This window comes from Mixophyes fleayi, chromosome 5 (genome assembly GCF_038048845.1).
Source record: "Mixophyes fleayi isolate aMixFle1 chromosome 5, aMixFle1.hap1, whole genome shotgun sequence".
Lineage (NCBI taxonomy): Eukaryota > Metazoa > Chordata > Amphibia > Anura > Limnodynastidae > Mixophyes > Mixophyes fleayi.
Window position 1 is genome coordinate 75284491 of NC_134406.1, and position 15027 is coordinate 75299517.

At 41.5% G+C, this 15027-nt stretch overlaps 1 protein-coding gene across 1 annotated transcript in view; it reads right to left on the reverse strand.

Annotated features, from left to right (window-relative positions):
- LOC142158444 (T-cell activation inhibitor, mitochondrial-like) overlaps window positions 1-429 on the reverse strand; it is a 52598-nt gene extending 52169 nt beyond the window's left edge. Inside the window, exon 1 of the mRNA XM_075212395.1 lies at window positions 292-429. The gene's annotated coding sequence lies outside the window, so the exon portion shown is untranslated. The remainder of the gene's footprint in view (window positions 1-291) is intronic.
- Between the last annotated feature and the right edge of the window lie 14598 nt (window positions 430-15027).

The window sequence follows — 15027 nt, forward strand, 5'->3', positions numbered from 1 at the left end:
GCCCTTCATTTGTAAAGCTGGGATAAACAATCTATAGCTGCGCAGCTCTATTGGAACTACATGTCACAGCACGGAGAGACACATAATCCCTGCCTCCAAATACTCAACGCCGTAGAAATTAACAACCTGGAGCCTCCAGCCCCGCCGCCATGGAGTATCTCTGGACTGATCGTATCAAGCTGTTGCCACGGTTACAGTGCTTGTGACGTAGACAATGGACGGGTTCTACAGAACGCAGTGTAGAATTCTCAGACTACCCGCCACTAATGACACCTGGTCACACTCCCTTACCTGTCTGTAGAGGTCGCGAACACCAAGTCATCGGCCTGACAGCTTCAGGCTCAACCAATCAACCACTGAGTAAGGAATCTTCCTCTTTCAATAATGACAGTGACGTCACACACTCTCGCCCACTTATCAGACCAATCAGACTCTTGGAGGAGAAGATTTGTGAATCTCAGCTGTTAGCACCCGGCAAGACTTCTTACTGAACATAAGACTTCGATTACAATTACTACTGTCCTTTATAGATCACACGCAGAACACCTCTATGAGTCCCAGCAGGCAGGGCTTGTAGTTATAACCATTAACTATTACGTCTCGATGACAATGCATATTACGGAGTATATATTATATACACACAAACACAACTACCCACGAAGTATTAAATGTACATGAAACAAATATATAGTTTGTGCTATCCATTTTCAAATTTAATTCCTGCCGATGCGGACATCATATTAGCATTCTTTTTGCGTTACACAGGGGAATTTCATTAATTGGAAAATGTTTGCTTTAATATATATTCTATAGGAGTGTGCATTAAGTACACAGTACACTATACAGCAGGGAGGCTATAAAACATGCTTTGAACACTTTTATATATCCTTACGATACATTGAAGGTCTGAAGATAAGCACGATTAAGAACCTCAAATAAAGGGAAAATTGGGACTATTTCAATCAGGGAACCCTAAAAGAAAGTCTGTTTTGAAAGTCAGTTGAACATCTGCACAAAAGCCTTAATGCTACATTCTGAAGTCATGGTATTTGTTCTACACCTGTTAAACTTTTTTTAAATGATAGATTGCCTTAGTATAGATTTAATACAGACTGATTTGTTTATTTTAAAAAAAGTCTTAAGTGTTCCATTTATAAATATTTAAAAAATAACCTGTATTGATGATAAACAACTATTCACTTTACTTTTACCCTGAATTTCTGGTTGTGTGTCTGGTAAATTGAGATATAGCAATTTAAATTTATAGCACATACCATAACCAGTGAGGCAGTGACTAAGTGACTATAGATTTAAAAATTTTCCCAATCAAATGAGATTAGGCTGTCAATGAAATCTGAATAAAAACTAGGGGGTAAATGTATCAAGCTGAGAGTTTTCTGACGAGTTTGAAAAGTGGAGATGTTGCTTATAGCAACCAATCAGATTCTAGCTATCATTTTGTAGAATGTACTAAATAAATGATAGCTAGAATCTGATTGGCTTTTCAAACCCGCCGAAAAACTCTCAGCTTGATACATTTACCCCTAGGTTAATGACCAAGATAAATTCAATTGTTCATCTTAAAAAAATATGTTTTGCAATCTTCCTAATAGCTATTGTACTGATTGGTAGTTTATATTAATAATAATATTTATTTAATAATGTATGGATACATTTTTGGCCAACCCCTGAAACACTGACAAAAATTAACATAGGATTGGGAGTCTTTGTAGATCTACAGTCACTGTTATGACTGTCGTAAAACGAGATACCAAATGCAAGTAAAATATATTTTTATATTTTTTAGAAGTCCTTGTTCTCCCCCCCCCCCCCCCCCCCCCTCTCCCGATGAAAATTTTTATCCCTACGCCCCTGGCTGCAGGCGATTGGTAACGCCAGAGTTAAGTATTTCTGTCATACTTTCAATACTTGTAAAGTTCTCTTCAATCATCTTAGTTTTTTTCCACCATTTCAAGCATGCATTTTTACTTTGACTATTTGTGTCCTGACGTAGCAATTTTTATTTATTTTGAGTTACCTCTGCAAACTAGCACCATGCAAAATGTCCTGCGGTGTTCAAAAATACAAATAATAATTAAATTAATATTTATTCTTTCTGTAAATCAGTAAATAATGTCCTTTTTGTTACTGTTAATAAATATAAGAATAAATATATTTGGTCACTCTTTTTTTAAAATGCTTGTATTATCCTTTTGTTAGTTCATTTAAAGACTTCGTTGAGCAAAGTAATGCTGATAGCAACCATAACATTGCCATTCTGTGGAATGGCTATTTTGCACTATTTTTGTGTAAATGCGCATTTTGTGGAATACATAGTTTCTGAATATATCTGTCCCATTGACAGAAACACTTAAGACCACAAGGGGTGCAGTAGATTTGCTTTGGGCTGAGCTCAGTATGTTGCTACAAGTCTCTACTCCTCATATAGATTTACTTTGCAACCATAACTTGATATTGCAAGCTATTATTTGAATAGCACAAGCTGTTACCAACCTCCAGTACCGGTTGGTGCTAACAATGCAGTTTTTTGTCAACCTAAGTAAGCACAGGCCACATTGGAGCTGTGCTCTTCTACTTCAGCAACTGTCTGGATAGCTGCAGAACTCCAGAAACAGCGGGAAAGTGTTTTAAGTGTGAGACATAACAAAGTACTTGCCTGTAACAAATAGTCCAAAGGGCAAATTGAAATGACAAGAAATCAGACATGTAGGAGGAAAGATATTTTAGTACATTATTTAATTTGTTGGTGTAAATACCACTCGGTGGATTCAAATAACTGCAAAATATTAGTTCATACAGTGACATCTAACGATTTAAAGGTATAAACACCATTTTCTACGGAATTTTTCACTCCTTTTCCTATATCAGTGACGTTGGCCCCTCCTATCTAGATAAAGAATATATAAACAAGTCAGTTTTTAGTGCACTAAGAAGAGGCAGAGCATGAGATGTCTACTGCTACAAGATCAATTGTTTTGCAACATTGACAATAACCGTTAAGACAGGGTACAGTGCAGTGGATGGTAACATGTCTTTCCAAGGATAAAAATTGGCAAACAAAAGGGCCAACAGATTTTTGGTTTTGCAGATGTCAAAACTGGCGTTTTGAAATTGACACTATTGTTCCAAAATTTATTGATATTCCTACAATTCTATAAATTATATAGATCTGCTCACTGTGAATTGCATTTAAGGCACATCCCTGTCTCCCCCTCTGGTGCTGGGACTGGGATATGTAGGCCCTATTAATTGTCCTATGATGAACCTCCTGGAGCTGGGAGGAAGTTAGAAACTTCCATCTGGATTCAAAGTGTTGTAGCAGACATTTCGGATTGGTCAGGGTAGGGAAATCTGGGAATTCATGGGAAACCCTATGTATTAGCTCAGACAACTGCTGTATCCGTGGGAAGATACCGGGTTTATTTAGTCCAATTATACCTACTTCAAACTGGCTGGCCACCCAGGGGTGCCTTACTATGCCAGGAATCATACCCAGTACCTTCAAGGGTTCTTATAGTCACTCAGGCCAATGCAATTACAAAAGTACAACAGTACATTTATTGTAATAAAAACAATCACTAGAATACTGTATTCAAACAGTATAGAAATTCCAGACAGGTTTACCATATTATCTGTCCCTTACACCACTAGCTTAAGGAGTTATAGTCACCTGAATGTCCTAGCAGGATGTCAGCAGACAACTAGACTTCAACGCTGGTGTTCTTCCCAGGATGAAAGCCAAAAGAATACAACCTCCCCTGTGTCTCATTCTATACTATATACCCCATAGTTTTCTCATACTCCAGGGGCTGGATCAGGGATGGTCTTTGAAAGTGGGATTCTCTGAAAGTGACTGCCTGTTAAAAGGCGCTGTTACAGGGCTGTCTAAGTCAAATAATTGGATATGGTCATTTCAAATTAATATCTATCAATCTGATTGTCTATGTCTAAAAATATGCGAATAGCACGCTATGGCGTGGAGGAGTGTAATTAACCACAACACGTGCGAACACTTATACACACATTTACATGAACACATACACTTGTAATTAGTTCATATTAAAAATAGTTGCAAAACATATTTATAATGAAATGTAGCAGAATTTATAGTTAAATATTATAATGTTATATACACTTTATTGAGATCTAAGGTTCAGGTTACAGGAAACACATATTGTTTGGTATCATTCTCATTCCCTATTTATTCGCAGACGTCCGTTTCTATTGGCTAAGTTATCGCTCCTTGCGTATGCAAGTTATGGATTATAGGAAATGAATGATCAGAATTGTATTGTGTGTGTAATGTAAATAGACCAGTTTGAACCAGCTTTCGGCGGGAAGATTAGTACGCATCTTTTGGAGAGCTGACCCCCACCCTTAAAGGGCATAGTTTGAACTGGCCAATGACCTGCATTACACTGGACCGTCCTGAAGCCTGAACCTATGGAAACATGCCAAATCATCTGTATTGTTTTCACTGTATCACTATCTGTATATAAGCAGGAGCTCTGTGCCCAGCAGATAGTCTTCTCAACCACAGACTTCAGGACTGAATGACTGCATATGTATCGGCTGTACTTATTTTACTGAATTGTATCCTGCTGCTTTTTGCTATTAAATCGCATTGTGCTTTGGAACCACACAATTTGAAGTAGACAATCGTCATTGGATAGTGACTAGACATACATAACAGGGCTGTCCCTTCTCATCCGAATACATCCCTTGGTCCCTCGCCAGGCTGACTCCACAGTGTCTGTCAGAATACAACCTGAGACAATGTGGACATACTCAGGTTAATTAAGGGGCAAGGCCAAGATGATTAAGTGACACTCCCTATATTAACCCATTACAAGCTTTTTCAGCCAGAACTAGCTTCTTGCTGATCAGTACTTCCAGTAGAGAAAGGAGGGGGAAAATGAATGCAGCATAAGCCCCTTCACCTGTATCTATACCCCACCCGATACTTACTCATAACCCACCGGGTTTCAATTTAAGAACAATGCATAACAGCATCACTACATTTACACACTTTTACAATGGGTAACATAGAATGAAAAAGGTTTCCTTTATAGGCATGGCTACAATGCTCCCTTATCCACATGTAATGAGACACTGCACTTGCCCTCTGGTGAGCAGGGAACACTAACAGGCAGGGGTGGATTGGCCATAAAACCTCCCGGGACTTTTCCTGGTAGGCCGATGGCCTCAGGAGGCTGCAGGATGGGTTTTTTTTTTAGCGTTTAAAGGAAAAAAAACCAAAGTGCAGTGGCTTTGGACCGGACAGTATTTTTTAATTAGGATGAAGGTGCTGGCGGGGGTGTGAGTATGGTACTAGGTGGCTGGCCCCTCCTCTGGGACCAGTCACCTTTCTTAATGTGGCTGCAGACCCATCCCTCCACCCTCCTCCTAGCCTGCTTGTCTGCCTCCAGTCCTCGTAAAGAGAGAGATGACGTGCACCATGTGACAGATGCCGTCCCACATGTGAACGTGAACAGAGAGAAGTCTCCACGGCAGCTGCAGCAGCTGTGACAAGTTAAGTGTAAAGAAGAGCAGGGGGGGAGGGGCTGCTGTGTGTGAAGGAGGGCAGCTGGGGGCGGAGGCTGTTGTGTGTGTAGAAAGGCAGAGAGGGGGTGCAGATGTGTGTGAAGGAGGGCAGAGGGGACATTGATGTGTGTGAAAGAGGGCAGAGAGGGGGTGCTGATGTGTGTGAAGGAGGGCAGAGGGGGCATTGATGTGTGTGAAAGAGGGCAGAGGGAGGGGCTGATGTGTGTGAAGGAGGGCGGGGGGGGGGGGGCTGATGTGTGTGAAGGAGAGCAGAGGTGGGGGCTGATGTGTGTGAAGGAGAGCAAAGGGGGGGGCTGATGTGTGTTCTAAACATTGCCTACTTTTGTGTTGGCCCCACCTACAGTTGATTTGGTCCTGCCCACGAGGCCACTTTAAGTTCCCAATCCGCCCCTGCTAACAGAGCTATAAAAAGTACATGTTGGTATATTCCAAATTTTGTGAGAAACGAGGAACAGGTTGGTCAAGGTGATATCAAACCTGTTTCATTACAATCGCCATGAATATGGTCTGCATATAAATATCTTATCTAATATGTATTATTCAGAAAAGAAATCAGAGAATCCAGGGCATCAATAGGCTCTGCAATTTTATAAACTAGCATTAACGAGGAGATGTAATTATGTCCTTGTAAAAACAGAAAAAGTTCAGTGCTGGGAATGCCAAATTTCTCACAAAGCTGTTGAAAATTGTACATAGTGCCCCCAGGATTGAACACATCTTTTATAGCAAGAAGTCCCTTATTTTTTCAGGTGAGAAAAGTGGCAATATCAAGACTCAGAATAAAATCTGGGTTTCCCCAAATTGAGATAAATCTAGAATACTTGTAATTCCTATTGTATTTTTTAGTAATTTGGACCCATGCTTTATAGGTATCCCTATAGAGGATATATTGATGAAACCGTGATGGGATTCGAGTTCTTCGGAGGTGTAACAATGCGACCAGGGAGAATAAAATATATTGTTTGTCGGGCACCATCGCTGCACTATCCCTTTCCTTGCTGCCCGCGTCCACTTGCCTAGCAACAGGACACTCATCCAGGTTTCGCCAGTGCGCGCATGCACAGTGATGTCTGTGCCTAGCAACGGGATGCTCTCCCTTGTTCTGGCGGCGATCAGCTGCACTGGATTAGTGAATCTGTACCACCTATCAGGCACCACTTGCCCCTATTTAAGGAACCTCCCAACTGCAGACTGGTACCAGAGTATTGGTTCACACCAACTCCAGCATACCTGTTACCTGTATCCTGCATCTGTGTTTTGGCTCCTGTCCTCTGGCTTGTCTCTTGGACTGCATTCTCTGGTTTATCCTTGGTACTGCTTTGCCCGCTCTGGTTTGACCTTTGGCCTCCTCTGACCTTCCTCTGAATCATCCTTGTGTACTTCACTATACTTTGGCTTGACTCGGATCGTTCGACCATTCCTGTTCACCACGCTACCGCACTGGTTACTAAATTGGAGAACCGTGACCTGCGCACCTCGCGCAGCCAAGTCCATACCTCCTTGCGGCGTTCCCTGGAGAATACCGGGGATGCATTAGACTACGTGCCTCCCTGTTTAGTAGTGCCAATATCAGACTGTGTTGCATCCTGCTACAATACCATGACAGAATACTCTGGCCATGAGTGGACAGGATAACCCTCTGCTCGTGAACTTTTGTTACATCTGGCCTAAAGAGTGGATCAGCAAAAGTCTAATCAGGCTCAGCTTCTACAATGCATCCAGGGTGTTGTCTTACGCATAGAATCTCTGCAGAATGTTTTACCAGTCCCTCCAGTTTTTCCCATGGTGACTGTTACTACTTCTGCACCCACTGCTATTTCCAGTACCCCTAGCACCAGGAGTTTACACATTTCTTCTCCTGAAAAGTATGATGGCGATCCAACAAAGTGCCGTGGCTTCCTTAATCAATGTGCCATCCAGTTTGAATTGGCACCAGAGAATTTTGCTTCTGATAAAACAAAGGTGGCATTCATCATTTCTCTTCTCCCAGATCAAGCTCTCACCTGGGCATCAGCTTTGTGGGAACATAACGACTCTATGCTTCAATATGTTTCCGTTTTCATGGATAATTTTCGCAAGGTCTTTGATGAACCTGGTCAGCTATCCTGTGCTACCACAAGTCTCTTAAACCTTCGGCAGGCCAACATGCTGTGCAATTCCAGACTCTTGCTTCTGAACTCTGGTGGAACAATGATGCTCTAGTTGCTACCTTTTGGCAAGGATTGAATGATTCCACAAAGGATGACTTGACTTCCCAGGACCTACCTTCTAATCTGGATGACTCTCTGAGCATCAAGGTGGACATATGCCACAGAAAATGCACCCAGGAACGTAATCAAACTCGCTGCCCCTTCCCTCATTTGGCACCTCATTTCCAGCCTTCGGTATCTACCACCGAGGAGCCGATACAGATTGTCCGCTCATGCCTGTCTCCAGAGGAATGTGATAGGCATATGAAAAACCAATTGTGCCTTTACTGTGGGGATGCTGGGTATCTTCTTTTTTTCTGCCCCAAGAAGATGGGAAACGATCCCTCCTATGTGATTACGGGGAGGTCAACCTAGGATCCCAGTCCTCTACTGTCTCATGTCTGTTACGTTAAACTCTCCTGTTGGTCCTAAGCCATTATTAGCCTTCATGGACTCGGGATACACAGGGAACTTTATATCTGCTAGTCTGGTAGCCGAGCTCTATATTCCTACCCTCCTGTTATCACAACCTTTAGCATTAATGGTGGTGGAAAGAATGGCTATATCACCCACATCACCCATTCCTTTCAGATGTCAGAAGGAGCCCTCCATTCTGAGCAGATACATTTTCTGGTTCTTCCGTAATTTGTCAACCTGATCATTTTGGGTCTACCCTGGTTGTGGCTCCATTTTCCACAATTTGATTGGCTACATGTACAAGTAGTCTCTTGGGGTTCTTCTTGCCAGTAACGTTGCCTGCAAGCTGTCAGACCACCCAAGCCCACTATTCCTTGTCGTGCAGTATCTTCTCACATTGTTCTTTCTAAGCCTTACCTTGATTTTTTGGATGTCTTCAGGAAAGCTGCTTCTTAGTTACTACCTCCTCATCGGCCCTGGGATTGTCCAATCGACCTCATCCCAGACAAGAGTATTCCCAGAGGCAAGGTATACCCGCTGTCCCTTCCTGAGACCTAGGCAATGTCCGAATATGTTTTGGAGAACCTCAAACGAGGATTTATCCAGAAATCATCTTCCCCTGCTGGTGCAGGATTTCTCTTTGTTAAAAAAAAGGATGGTACCCTTAGCCCATGTATCAATTACTGCAAGCTAAACGCGATTGCGGTAAAAAATGTTATCCTCTTCCTCTCATATATGAACTTTTCAATCAGATTCGTGGGGCACAAATCTTCACTAAGCTGGACCTCAGAGGTGCCTGTAATTTAATCAGAATTCGACAAGCAGATGAATAGAAGACCACATTTAACACCAGAGATGGCCACTACGAGTATCTTGAGATGCCCTTTGGGCTGTGCAATGTGCCCGCAGTTTTCCAAGAATTCATTAACAAGATTTTTAGGGACCTCCTATACCAGTCTGTAGTTGTCTATTTGGATGACATCTTAATCTTTTCTGAAGACCTCTCTTCTCACCGTGTACATGTGAAGAAAGTTTTTTTCCCATTTACGGGAGAACCATTTGTATTGTAAAATGGAGAAATGCCGTTTTGAACGTTCTCAGATAACCTTCCTCGGATATCTTGTCTCTGGTGCTGCCCTACAAATGGATCCAAGTAAGATAAAGGCCATTCTTAACTGGCCTCAACCCTTGGGATTAAAGGCCACCCAACTCTTCATTGGATTCATAAATTACTACAGACAGTTCATTAAAGGTTTTTCCACCCTTATTTCTCCTATCACTGCACTCACTCACAAGGTAACTCAAACCAAGTCCTGGCCTAGTGAAACAATCCTCACATTGAAAGCCTTGATGGATGCCTTTTCATCTGCACTGGTCCTGAGACAGCCGGATTTACATAAACCCTTCTTTTTAGAGGCAGATGCCTCGTCGGTAGGGGCAGTTCTCTCTCAGAAAAGCCCTTCTGGTCTATTTAGGCCTTGCGGTTTCCTCTCCAAAAGAAATCTCCTAATGAAGCTAATTTCTGTATTCGAGACAAGAAGCCCTTGGCTTTTAAGGTCGCCCTTGAAGAGTGGCGCTATTTGTTGGAGGGTTCCGGGTTACAGTATTTACAGTCCATAAGAATCTTACCTATTTGCATTCTGCTCGATGCTTGAATCTCTGGCAGGCCCACTGGTGAGCTCATAGCTCTAAAATTGCTAGGCAGGCGGGCGTCAAGAAAATGTTTGCCCTTCTTTCCCATCTCTATTGGTGGGCCTCTTAGGTCGCTTATACTCAAAAATACATTTAAGCCTGCGAGATCTGTACTCAACATTAATCTCTCAGACGTCCTCCTGCCGGCCTTCTCATTCCTCTTCCGGAGTCTCCATTGTCCAGTATTAGTATGAACTTTATTACAGATCTACCTAACAGTAACGGATACAGTTGCATTTGGGTGGTAGTGGATTGATTCTCTAAATTCGCTCATTTTGTTGCCCTCAGGAACCTACCTTTTGCATCTGAGCTGGCATCCTTATTTATTATAAACCTCTTTCCACGGCTGCTCTAGAGAAATAATCTCCGACCGCAGAGAACAATTTGTCTCTAGGTTCTTAAGGGCTTTCTGCAAACACATTGGAATTGATCTAAAGTTTTCTTCTGGGTACTATCCACAGACGAACGGCCAGACTGAGTGGGTCAACCAGGATTTAGAGTCTTACCTTCGATATTTCTACTCCGAGCAACAATCTTCTTGAAGTGAGTTTCTTCCTTGGGCAGAGATTTCTCACAAAACAACCATCACCATGAATCTTCTGGTACCTCGCCTTTCTTAACTATCTTTGGAAGACACTCCATATACCGTACGCGGGGCCTGCATTCGGGTCCCAGCACACTTACCTGCTCCACGCAAGGGTCCCTCTCAACGCTAAGCGCCAAGTCCGTCTGATGGTGGCGGCCATCTTGGATTTGGGTCTGAGCATGTGGAGACCAGGGGGTAAATGTATGTATGATGTCCGATTTCTGCAAGTCGCCGGAAATCGGCGACTTTGCAGGTAAAATTTAAAGCGGCGATGGCTTGTAAAGGCAAGTTTGCTTTTACAAGCCATCGCCCTATTAAAGTAATTCTATCGTTTTCAAATAAGCATTGCCCAAGCGATTGTATTGTGTTTCTAACGCACAAAGTGATTTATTTTAGCAGATGTAAATAGTCAACAATTCAATACATTATTATATTATGATACAGTACAGTACAGCCAATACCAAAAGTTACATACATACATACCGCGCTCTTATCGCATTGCGCTCGCTGCGCAACCACGGGACCCAATGGACAGTATATCTGCTTAGAATACTGTGTCAGAAGTGACTGAGGCTGGTGGGGGATGCAGCTATTATATATACAGTCAGTGTTTCATTGTGAACAATAGAGATGACGTAGCTTGCTTCTATAGGTCCAGACGTTGGGTGGGTTCAGGGTAAACAGATCATAGGCTGATTCAATCTAAGGAATCCAAAGGAGGGGGTCGTCTCTCCAGGGGGTCTGCTCCTTTCATAGCCAGCATCATACAAAGGTTTATTCTCTAATATCAATAACTAAAGTATGCAATGTGCGATCTCTTCGCCGACTGCACCGGATAGCTGCTGATGAATAGGGCTTTAATATGACACCAGGCGTGGTACCTTTCCTATAACCTGAACCTTGAATATCACTGAAGTGTACATATAATCACTATATATATATATATATATATATATATATATACTAATAATAAACCAAATACTATCTGCTCCTAAATTACAGTGTAACGGAACCAATATGAATATGAATTATATAAATAATTAAATGTTGTAATGCGAGTGTGTGCGTGCGTATTTTACCGTGCGAACGCACCACACCACGTGTTACGTAGCGTACGGATCGCATTTGCATGGCTAAACAATATTAAACCATTATACTTTCGTTCATCCAATTATACGACATCAACAGTCCACCCTTTGATAGTATAATAAACTATCACCTTAAAGATGTTATATGCAGGATCTCAGTACCACGTTTCATTGTTATGTAATACAAATCCCCCTTGGTGTATGACCACGCTGTTTGTAGATCTAAACAAGTTATCATAAGAGAGAGTCTTAATCCTCTAAACGATTTCTTCTTTTACTATAGACCGTACATTTCTGGAGCTTGGAGATAACCTTTTGTATGCCCTTCAAGGGTACAATAAAACACGTAATACATTATTTGGAAAGGTACAGAGTACAACAGATCATGTATCAGTTATACAGAATACTCTACTACAGTTCTTCAAGTTTAACAGGTTCATCTGTCCAACGCATGTCTTTAAGCTCATAATACATTTAAACACTTCATGTTCATCAATAGCATCATCCTATGTCTATCAATAATATCATATACAATCTCCTTCAGCTTGTGTTAATATACACTTCTAATAATGTCATCAGTTCTTTTCATCAACACTTGTGGGCGGGCTATTGTCTGTTCGTTCTTCCCAGTCTCCCGATACTCAGATTTAACAGTGAGCGGCTTGCAAAGCATTGGGAGACTTCAGACTAAGGGACCTAGGTGTCCTACTTTTTCCCTTAGTGACCTCCCGCCTATAGTTCGGGTACCTCAAGAATATTTAGTGGAAAGAGAACTAATCCTACTTGATATAATCACTGAGGCACGTGTGAGCACACCCAGCACTTTGTTTGGTCTAAAACCTTACCCTCCCAAGAATGATAATTATTCTCAAGGATGCCTGCTCAAGTCCGAATATTACTGGACTGGCATCGCTGGGTGTACCTCTTTTCTAACCATGGGGTCGCCGTACTTACGGACGTAATGCTACTCAGACAATAGCCCCTCGCACTTTCTCCAAGCTCCGAGGTTTCCAAATTTTCCTTTTACCCCTGAATTGAATAGAATAATTGGCTGGACCGATTATGCTACTAACTTTTCCTTCCTCCCCAATACCTCCTTATCATTACCTGAACCAGTCTCTGTCACCTGCTAATAGTCAAAAGAATTAACCGTCCTGAGAAGAGAATGAAATGAGAGAACACAAAACAGGAAAAACTACAACTTCATGCTGGACAACAGTCTTAGCCTTTGGCTCAGGTGCTTCTAACTGCATTCGAGGCCTTCCAGAACAGACTCATGAGTGCCCTTGGACCCTTCTCTGAGTGTTGGCTCCTCTGCAGTGGGTGGAATGGGCACCAGTGTGTCCCTGCTACCCTTGAAGCTGTGATGCTGGTAGCGTACACCTGGTACCTGTCTGTCAAATAACCTAAGCTTAAGAAATTATTACTCCACAACTTACTCTCCCGATCCAACATCCTGACAGTTAGTGTGACTTTACAGGAAACAGTGTTTAGGACGTTCTCGGTTGCTGTCTCACTATTTACCTTCTCTCAAGGTCTAACCTATCCTCCCAGTTACAATCTCATCTCACGAGGGGTCAAGAACATTTTAAAAACTGACAGGTTAGGAGTCTGCCCAGGAGTGATCTTTTGGTAGCGGGAGAGGACTAGTGGCCGAAGCTATCAGTCACTTCAATCAAGTTCCAACTCTTAATCTATTCAATTCGTTCTACCGAGTATCGTTACTTTATGTTCATACTGGTTTATGGCTAATTGAAAGTATGTGATTTGTTACCACTACTCATACATTATACGTCTGTTATTAATAACATGAATACCCCTATCATCTATTATAACTCTAGGACTATCACATTTAATAACAAAAGCTTTGAGTATGACACAGTAATACATTAGACACATTTCAATATACCTTTACCCAGACATATTTCATTGGTACACCAGTGTATACTTGAGGATCCTGCATGCTGGTAATTGGATGACGTGTATTTGTTTTACCTGGAGGAAAACCCATCAGCAGGAGGGACATGGGATGGCTCTATTGGTCTACCTTGTCCATCTTTCCAGAGTCCACCAGACTCCTCACCATATCTCTTCACCTTCCAGACAGTTTATTCCTCAGGTAACACAAATCTTCATATATTAACCAATATGTGTATGTGTGCATGTTTGTGTGTGTGTGTGTTCACCTTTTAGAACTAAAACAATACAACGAAAAACAAAAAAAACATAGATTTGTTAACTGTCACATAAAACCCTGCTGTCTATTTGACAGCTATGTTCGCCCTGGTGTGACAGCCATGTATGGTCGTGTGTGTAAGTGTGGACCTTACTAGCAGCTACTTCAGTTGGTAACTGTGTCACTGTATAAAGTCCTCTATGTAGTGTCCTAATCATGTGCTGGTATTGCTATAAAACGATTTCTCAGTCACATCAACATCGCCCCATAGACTAGAAAAATGCTAAAGACCAATGTATATCAATCGATTTTCCCTCTGCCAACTCACATGTCTTTCTCAGTACCTCACATTCAGCTACTTGACTAAGTGGGAAAGGCAAAGGGGTCTATTTCTATAACACTTTCTTCAAATATAACAGTATCCAGTACATGTCTAACAGTAAAAAATATAAAACATGAAAATTCTACATTTTCTAGGGTTTCACATTATGTCGTGTCTTGTGGTAAAAATCCTACTCCAATGTTCTATACAGAGATGCATATCTGTATGCCTAACTTCCAGCAATCTCCTATCCACCCTTTGTGCATCCATATAAAGGCACATTTTTGAACAGGAGGCACGAATCATAAAACAAAAAAAAACAACACAGAGATGCAATCTATAAAACATATAAATACACAGAAATATTCTGCGCTAGACCTAAATAATGGTTATGTGTTGATATGATTGGAGGAAGCACGTGTCGTTACAAGATACTTTTATATAAGCACATGAATACATAAAAATACACAGTGATTGATAAAATAGTATAAACTAATATAAATTTATACACATGGATGTATACATTGATTTCTGTAAAAACGCATATAATGCTGTAAACTATTCAATTATTCTAACATTTAGGCATTCTTATTTGAAGAAAAGTGGTACATAAAGTAAAATAGGTTAAAATAAAGTAAAATAGTCCAACCATAAAGGTACACTGATGTGTAACTTGATAGAAATAATACAGGCTAAATAGTTCAATTGCGGATGATATGGCAAATGTCCTGATAATTTTGCAGTCCAGCTTGTCCTGGCTATTATAGAGTGGAAAAACTGATCGAATATAGCGACCAGTATACTTGCGCTTGGTAGCGTTCAGAGGTGAATCGACGAGTCCAGACAGGTCCAGATGTCGTCCTTATCTGCGGGTGAGTGTCCTTAGTAGGGAGTATAGATGGTACTAGTATTAGTACACTATCGCGGATGTTTACGGAGGTCTGCTGAGGGACGGTGATTAATAATAACTC